Source organism: Ammodytes marinus (assembly GCF_949987685.1).
Source record: "Ammodytes marinus genome assembly, chromosome: 24".
In the NCBI taxonomy this organism is placed as follows: domain Eukaryota; kingdom Metazoa; phylum Chordata; class Actinopteri; order Uranoscopiformes; family Ammodytidae; genus Ammodytes; species Ammodytes marinus.
Window position 1 is genome coordinate 973,971 of NC_137228.1, and position 9,482 is coordinate 983,452.

Genomic DNA, 9,482 nt, shown 5'->3' on the forward strand with positions numbered 1-9,482 from the left:
AAGCCAGCCACAGAGGAGGAGTTTGGGAGCGCCAAATAAGGACAGTGAGGAGTGTGATGAGCTCGGTTCTGGCACAAGCTAAAGGAAGACTGGATGATACTTCATTGAGAACATTCTTTTATGAGGCCATGTCGATTGTGAATAATCGTCCTCTCACAACAAATACAATCAATGACCCCAAAAGTGTTGAGCCGTTAACGCCTAACCATTTGCTCACAATGAAGACCCATGTGGCGCTTCCGCCTCCAGGCATTTTTGTCAAAGAAGATTTGTATGCCAGAAAGAGGTGGCGAAGAGTACAGTACTTGACTGAACAATTCTGGAGCAGATGGCGTAAAGAATATCTGGCTAATATAAGCCTGAGACAACAGTGGCATGCACCTAAAAGAAATGTCAAGGTTGGGGATATAGTGATTGTCAAAGACGATAATATTCCCAGAGATGAGTGGAAATTGGCCAGAGTGATTGAAGCAGGTGAAGATGATGATGGACTTGTGCGGAAAGTCAAGATTCAAATGGGACAGAGAGACTTGGGGAAGAAAGGTGAACGCTTGACACGACCATCTCTTCTTGAAAGACCAGTCCAAAAACTAGTTGTACTAGTCGAGAATGATTCCTAAACTACTGTTAAAGAAGTAGTTCCAGAAGAGACTATTAAACACATAACAAAGTGTTGTTTTAAGTTCATGTTAATCTTAAAAAGGCAAGGAAAACACGTGGCATGTGAAAGTGTATTGTCATTTTGATTTATTGAAAATTACAGCATTGTAACAATTTGTTTGAATATGGTTTATACAATTTTTGTAATTTTGGTGGCAGTGTAGCTGTCTCAGAAGCATATTTTATTTTGGTGATAATTAATGAATATAGAGCTAAAAAGGTGTGGCGCCGCCGCCATCTACTGGTGAAAATGTGTATTGTTTGTGACGTGCGTTCACGTGATGCTGTCAGAATAAGGGCTGTCAATTATGCTTTTTCGCGGTACTCTCCCTGGATGAAAATGACGGACAATATTATTTAAAGCTAACTCTTCCCAACAAAAGAAAGAAGGCGCACACGGTATGTTTGTCAACTTTGTTTAATATGTTTGTAATGTGTAGGATATTGTATTTCTGTGTATTTACAATATTTCTGTTTGTATTTTTCTTATAGTTTTTCACGGTGATGATGTTGACATAATGGAGGAATAAAAGCCAAGTCAATCTAATCAGTGAAGCGTAGTTCTTCTACAATGAGTTTGGGAACAGTTATAGGCATCACACACGATCATCAGTAAGTAAAATTAGCCTACATTTTGATTAATTTAGAAAAATTGGGATCCATATTCCTTTTTTTTTTTAAAGGAAACCATTTACTCATAGTGGAAGTACTTCTAGCACTTAATGTAGAAACTATCTAGGTCTATGTGTTACCGGGTGAACTGTAACTGTTGTTTACAGTAGCCTATGTGCGGTGTTGTATGTGATACTGAGAAACGTTTAATTAACCTTATTTAAATCAATGGTTTTATTTTTTAGTTGTGTTTTAATGTTTCGTTATGTGTTTATGTCATGTGAACTGCTGAAAAGGGTCCAGCATATCAAATATAGGCTATTTAAAGTGAGGGACAATCGGCCTCTGTTAGCCGTTGACGTGCAGTTCAATCAGTTGCTGTAGCTAACAGAAAAGTTGAGTTTTTAAACTTAAACAATAGCACAGTCAAACGGCCCTCTATATAACGTAAATAAATAACTAAATGTTACGCTGCTAGATTTGCCATAACTGATCCAACCTCTTTTATATTTGCTACAGTGTATGGCTCTAACGTAAGGTGGTTAGGCTACATGTTAACTGAAAATCTATTTATTTTTCTTACAGTTTTCGCCGACGCAGATCTGAATCTCTTTTCAGACAAAGAGAAAACAAACCCATTCAATTCCAATTTATATCAGGCATCACATGACACATCCACGTATTATCTGGATCGGGGACTCACGATAAAGGTCGAAATACACGTACTTGGTGAGTAATGTCTTCCCTTGTCATTCTGCACTCTGTGCTATTGTGTTTACCAGCAGCGATCCGTGGGGTCTGGCCTTCAACGTCGCAAAGTAGGCTACATTTTTTTGGGTATTTCTTTTTAAATATGATATGTGAACAGAGGGGTATACTACGAAAGAAACTCAACAGCACCGCACAACAAGCTCCGAAAACAAATACTTTCCTTGACCGCCGCAACCACATAAGGTTGCCTATGTTGCAGGCTTACAGAAACGCAGGCGGAGTCTGTACTTGCGTTGGAGTAACACTATTTTATTTTAAAGAAAACAAGAAGTGTGCTAGCATATTCTCTCTCTGCTGTAAGCATCTACTTAGTTATCAAACTTCTTCTTCTACGACAGTAATAAAAACACAACAACAGCGGAGTTTTCTTCTTTTACTCAAAACCTCCTCAGTAGGCTACTTCAATAGCTTCGCCTAGTGGCGGACCTTAGACAGTACACCATATAGCCTAATATTAACAGGCATGAAACAGTTAAACACAATCATGCATTTATAGAACATATTAAATAACTTAGGGGCTCTGAATTAACTGTATAGAACTACCACAATAACTAAATGAACACACTTATGACTATGTAAATAATAAACCTACATAGGCCTACATGGAAAACAATAAAAAAAGAAGGAGATCACGTGGCCTCGCACAGCATTGACAGTGCTGTCATGGAGCATAAATCAACTTGCAAATCCTGTATACACCCTGTAATTTGTTATGCCTTTTTTCCTGTCTAATAAAACATATTTAAAATAAGCATAGTACCTGATATCTTCTGACCTTTTGTATGTATTTATTTTAGGTTTGGAGGTTGTTGAAGGAGAGGGAGTAGAAGCAGAGAGAGAACATGGAGAGGACGACACAGAGGAAATAATCACTCCACTGCCACCAGCTTCTGCTTTCGACAGGGAACAGACTCTGTTCCTCATTGACCTCATGAGGCAGAAGTTGGAGGCGGATGGAGGAGAGATGCCGAAGACCCTTCATGAGCTGAATCGCAGAATGAGGCTCGCAAAGGGCTCAAAGAAGCACATGTGGAAGGAGATGGCCACCAAGCTTGGTGACCACTTTCACATGTGCTTCGACCCAGACAGAGTGGCGAGGAATTGGGCTACACTGGAGGATGCCTATAAAAAAGTAAAGGACAACAACAATAGTACAGGAAAGGGGGCCATGAGGTTTGCGTTCTACAGGGAGATGGAGGAACTACTAGGGGGAAATCATGACATCGAGTTCCCAGTTGTTGGGACCTCTTTGGGAATTGAGATTAGGAGACCTGACCAGCTTCATTCAGGGGCAGCCATCCTCCCTCCCCCAACCTCCACGCCATCGAGGCGTAAGCGTCCTGCGGAGGAAGGGGACCTTATGCAGCTCCTCCGGGAATCAGAGGCTGCAAGCCAGCAAAGGCATGCCGAGATGGTGGAGGAAATGAGGGCGTCCCAGCAATCCTTCGAAAACATGTTTAAGAATTACATGGAAAAGTTTACATCTTAATAGACATATGTTCTTATTTTTTATTAAAATGTAAACTTTTCCATGTAATATACATATATTTTTTTTTTTTACTATCTTTATTATATTATTATCTATGTTTTTAAATGTCTTGTTGTAAAATGTAATTGTATATTTAATAAGTTATTTGTTGTATATTTAAAAAAAAATGTTTTATATTAAATCAAATCATTCTTGTATATTTAAAATCGTATTTGTTCTATATTTCAAAACATTTGTATTGTAGCCTATCTAAAATGTTTAACAATTATTATTATTTTTAACAAAGTTAAGTAGGCTAAAGAAAAGCCAGGGTCACTTTTGAACACTTTTGAAACGTGGACTATTGTCAATATTGCCAATATTGCAAATTGAAGAGTGTAATGGGTCACATGAGACGCAAAGCCACCAAATTTTAATATTCAGCATGGTCCGAGAGGCGCACACAGTAATTGTGTTAATTATACTTTCATCTGTTTGAATATTTGTGTTAAATATTCGAAGTGAATGTGTAGAAAAGGCCCCAAAAGTATAAAGGATTTAAATTTGTCGTTAAAAAAACTAGTTGCCATAAGCCTAATTGATTGAGAGACGTTGAAACCTTTTAGGCCTATATACTATCTATGGTTGAAATGGCAGTAGTCCAACGAATATTTTAATATTAACACTGGATTCATTTTAACGCACAATTGTGAATGTAGTTTTGACTTTGATTTATTTCAATGTTTATTTCAAGAGACAATGGACTCATCGTCCTACTCATCGTCATCAGCTTGCCTCGGGCAGCCTTGTGGATGGTCTTCACATATGTCTGTGGACCCTGCACACAGGTTGTGCAGGATGCAGGCAGACATGATGACCATGACCACTATGTCAAGCCTTGTGTTTTGCAAGTCTCTGACTCTCCTCCACCTGCACTTGACCCTCCCAAAGGCCTGCTCCACGATCACTCTCCCACGGCTTATTTTCAGGTTGGCGGCTAGGTCCTCTACAGTAAGCGCACCATTGTCGCGCTTTGGGGACAATATGAACGGGAAGGCATTTCCAATGTAGGCGCTGTCCCCCAGCAGCTGGAAATTCCCCATGTTCTCCTCCCAGGTGCTGTAGATGTTTGAGGAGCGCAACACCCTGGCGTCATGTACTTTTCCTGGGGCTCCAACAAATATGTCGAGGAACCGGCCCCTTTCGTCAACGATCCCCTGAAGGATCACAGAATAAAACCCCTTCCTATTGAGGTAGTCCCCTCCTCTAATAATAGGCCTCTGGATTTTTATGTGGCACCCATCAATCGCCCCAATTATATTATTAATTCCACAGGCCCTGGAGAATGCTGCAGAAGAAGCCCTCTTCTCACATTCATTGGGCCAGGCGATGAAGGAGGAGGCAATTGAGCATAGTGCCCTGAGAAGCTCGAAAATTGAGCGGTGGGCCGTCGACTGGGACACATCAAATTTATCGGCTATTTCCCTGAATTAATTCTGATTGGCCATGTACCACAGCATCATTAAAACTTTTTTCTTAAGTGGCACATCTGGTCTCCCGCCAATCTGCTTGACCTCATTCAGCCCCTGCTGCTCAAATTTCATGAGCAGGAAATTATACTGTGACCACGACATTCTTAGATGGCGACGGAAGGTGTGCTCATCCATCTGAAGGAGTACGGCCCACTCGCTACCAGTCTTTAACACAGGGTTCCTGGACGGTGCAGCGAGTACAGACATGGCAAGCCTGTATGAAAACAAATTTAAGTTTAAATTAATTTTAATAACGTTTTTAAATTAAATAAACTTGTATTTGTATTATTGTTTATTCTTGTGATTGTGCAATATGTGTAGTACACTAGTAAAGCATTATAATAGTTTAGATGTTATGATGATAAATTAAGCAGTTACATAGCATATTTAACAAAAAAGTGTGGAATAAGCAGTGCTTTTAAAGTCTGTTCATTGTGGACTGCAAGCAAAAAAAACTTGCTTTGTGACTGTGCACTTCGATTTTGTATGCTTTAACATGTATATATGTAGGCTATGTATGTTTGTATGGTAGGCTACTTTATCTATTAAGATAGAGTTTATGTATTGGCCTTCAGTTATGCTGTAGGCCTATATAGAAGAACAGCGAGTGCGGTCTTTTATTTTGAAAGATAAACATATGAATTGTGAATCTGCAAAGGTTTGACTCTTTCCCCCACGCAGTACTCGACCCTCGGTGTGGGGGACACACAACCGTAGAGTTTAGTTGACAGATGTGATGTTTTTATCACAGTAGGGGCAAACAAAGCACCGTCGTGTCATCATTCCATATAGGCTAGGCTACGTCTGTTTGTGTGTGTACCAGTTGGCATCTTTTACTTTGAAGGTGACGGAATATAAACATTGAAACATCCGCTCGGATATTACAACTTTACGCTGCAACAGATACGGCGCAATCAGTGTATGATAAGTTGTCAAACAAGTGATTTAAGAGTGTGTAGTGCTTTTACATAATTCACCTATGGAACTGAAGTTCCGGGGTTCCGGGGGGACTGTTATGACTGGGGGAATTTCCTCTTTTTGTCTTGTTGGCGTTTTGAGACTATCGGGAGTTTACTGTCTGCTCCGTTGTTGTTACTCGACAAGTGTATTAATGTCATTAAAGCAGTTAGCTCCGTCTTTTGACACTCCGCCTCCGACTCCCGTCTTTACACGCCACATTGGTGACCCCGACGTCAGTCCCGCTGAAGATTCCGAGACTGATTTGAATATCGATCGCAACAGCATGGCGCTTTCCATCGTTCTCAAATTGCCGGAGTTCTGGGAGACGTCCGCGGCAACGTGGTTCGCACAGGCAGAGGCTCAGTTCACCCTCCGTGGGATTACAGATGATGCCACACGCTATTACCACGTCGTCTCAGCACTGGGGAGCTCCACTGCAGCCAGGGCAGTAAGCTTTATTACATCTCCTCCTGCCCAAAATAAATATGCAGGGCTCAAGGCTTACCTCCTCAAAATCTTTGAACTGTCAAGATCGGAAAGAGCCCGGCGTCTTCTTGCCATTCAAGGCCTGGGGGACAGCAAACCCTCCGAACATATGGAAATGATGTTAAACCTGCTGGGCTCGGAGGTACCAAATTTCCTTTTCATCGAACTTTTCCTGCGACACATGCCACCACACGTCCAGACAGCGCTCGCAAATACATCCATCACGGAGCCAATGGCTCTGGCAGAGGAGGCAGACAGGTTCTTTCTGGCCACCCAGCGTTTCGCCCCGGATGTGCTGGCCCCGACACGCAGTTACACTCGTCCGGGCAGCAGCGCTCCCCTTGGCGGAGGACACGCGTCCACCGACAGCCTTACCGCTGCGGGCCTATGCTATTTCCATGCACGTTTCGGGGCCAAGGCAAAAAGGTGCCGCTCTCCGTGCACTTTCAACGCGGCGGGAAACGCCAAGGCCTGCGCTCAGTAGTGGCCGTGAGCGAAGGCACAAAGGGCCGGCTGCTGTTCATCGTGGACACCCTCTCCAGGCGTAAATTCCTTTGCGACACCGGTGCACAGAGGAGCGTAGTGCCGGCTACGGTGGACGACGCCGCCGGCGGGTTGCACGGCCCTCCCTTAACATCTGCCAACGACACCCCGATCCGAACGTATGGCACGAAGTCTGTGGATTTATGTTTTGGAGGTCAACGGTTCACATGGGATTTTGTTACAGCCGACGTCTCCTTCCCCCTCCTCGGCGCAGATTTTCTGTGTGCACACGGGCTGCTGGTTGATGTCAAGAACGAGCGCCTGGTGGACGCATTGACCTTCTCCTCGTTCGCATGTGTCTGCGATGAGGGGACATACGACGGCCTTTCTAGCTCGCTCTCTGAGGGTGACAAGTACCAGCGACTGCTCAGAGAGTTCTCTAGCCTGCTGCAACCAACCTTCTCGTCCACGTCGACGAAACACGGTGTGGAGCACCATATTGAGACGAAAGGGCCCCCCGTCCATGCCAGGGCCCGACGGCTCGCTCCGGAGAGACTGGCGGTTGCTAAGGCTGAATTCGCCAACATGGAGCGCCTGGGCATCATTCGCCGTTCCGACAGTCCGTGGTCCTCGCCACTCCACATGGTTCCGAAGCAGGATGGCGGCTGGCGCCCATGTGGAGACTACCGCCGCCTAAATGATGCCACCACGCCCGACCGCTATCCAGTGCCCCATATTCAGGACTTCTCCGTGCATCTGGCGGGGAAGCTCCTGTTTTCCAAAGTCGACCTTGTGCGGGGCTACCACCAGGTTCCGGTGCACCCTGCGGATGTCCCGAAGACAGCTGTGGTCACTCCGTTTGGGTTGTTTGAGTTCCTCAGGATGCCATTCGGCCTGAAAAACGCAGCCCAGTCCTTCCAGCGGCTGATGGACTCGGCGCTGAGGGACATGCCTTTCATCTTCGTCTACTTGGACGATGTCCTGGTCGCCAGTTCCTCGGAGGAGGAGCACCTCACACACCTCCGGGCCCTCTTCACAAGGCTCGACCGCCACGGCTTGATCATTAACCCGGCGAAGTGTGTTTTTGGGGTGCCGTCCATCCAGTTCCTCGGGCACCTCATCAACAGGGATGGTGCCGTCCCCCTTCCGTCGAAGGTGGAGGCTGTTTCCAACTTTCCCCGCCCACGTTCGGCCCGGGGGCTCCGGGAGTTCCTGGGGATGGTCACCTTCTATCACCGATTCATACACCGGGCGGCCCACACTATGCGCCCGCTGTATGAGGCCCTCAAGGACAAGACGCCCGGCCAAGACGTCGACTGGACTGCAGAGAGGGACAGAGCGTTCGAGGACACTAAGACTGCATTGAGCCGGGCCGCATTGTTGGTCCACCCGTTGCCCGGAGCTCAGGTGGCCCTCACAACCGACGCGTCCGACTACGCGGTTGGCGCGGTGTTAGAGCAGTGGGTCGGTGGCGCCTGGCAACCGCTCGCCTTTTTCAGCCGCCAGCTGGTACCCCGGGAGCGCAAATACAGTACTTTCGACAGGGAGCTGCTCGGCGTCTGGCTGGCAATCCGCCATTTCCGCTTCGCCCTGGAGGGCCGTCAGTTTATGGTTTTTGTTGACCACAAACCCCTCACGTTCTCCATGTCCAAGGTAGCCGAGCCGTGGTCCGCCCGCCAACAGCGCCAGCTGTCATTCATCTCTGAGTATACCACGGACATCCGGCACATTGCTGGCAAATCCAACGTGGTCGCGGATTGCCTCTCCAGAGTGATCGTCGGCGCGGTGCAGCTGGGTCTCGACTACTCGCGTATGAGTGCGGAACAGGCCACGGACCACAGATTTCAGTCCCTCAAAGACTCGGACACCGGGCTGCGCCTGGAAAAAGTGGCGATCGGCGACTCAGGGGTCAGGTTGTGGTGTGACCTCTCCACCGGCCAGCCCAGGCCACTGGTCCCTGCCGGCTGGCAGCGGGCTGTTTTCGAGGCTATACACGGCCTGTCCCATCCCGGCAGGAGGGCGTCCGTGAGGCTGGTCTCTCAGAAGTTCGTCTGGAAAGGACTGAAGAAGGACGTACGGGCCTGGGTCGACTCGTGTGTGTCCTGTCAGCGTGCAAAAGTGCACCGCCACACCAAGGCCCCGTTGGAGCCATTCGTCGTCCCCGGTAGGAGGTTCGACCATGTCAACATCGACCTGGTGGGGCCACTCCCCCCTTCGCATGGTTTCACCCACCTCCTCACGATGGTGGACAGGACGACGCGTTGGCCTGAAGCTGTGCCACTCACCTCGACATCGTCTTCCGATGTGGCCCGTGCGTTTATCGGCACGTGGGTCGCGCGCTTTGGGACTCCTTCGGACCTCTCCTCCGACCGGGGTGCACAGTTTACCTCGGAGATCTGGAATGTGGTTGCCAGGGATCTGGGGGTTAAACTGCATCGCACCACCGCATACCATCCTCAGGCTAATGGTTTGTGCGAGCGGTTCCATCGCTCCATGAAGGCGGCCTTGCG

At 46.8% G+C, this 9,482-nt stretch overlaps 1 pseudogene across 1 annotated transcript; it reads right to left on the reverse strand.

Annotated features, from left to right (window-relative positions):
- Window positions 1-4,284: 4,284 nt before the first annotated feature.
- LOC307269623 (putative nuclease HARBI1) lies at window positions 4,285-5,250 on the reverse strand (annotated as a pseudogene). The gene has a single exon. The product of its transcript is annotated as a putative nuclease HARBI1 (transcript).
- Window positions 5,251-9,482: the final 4,232 nt, after the last annotated feature.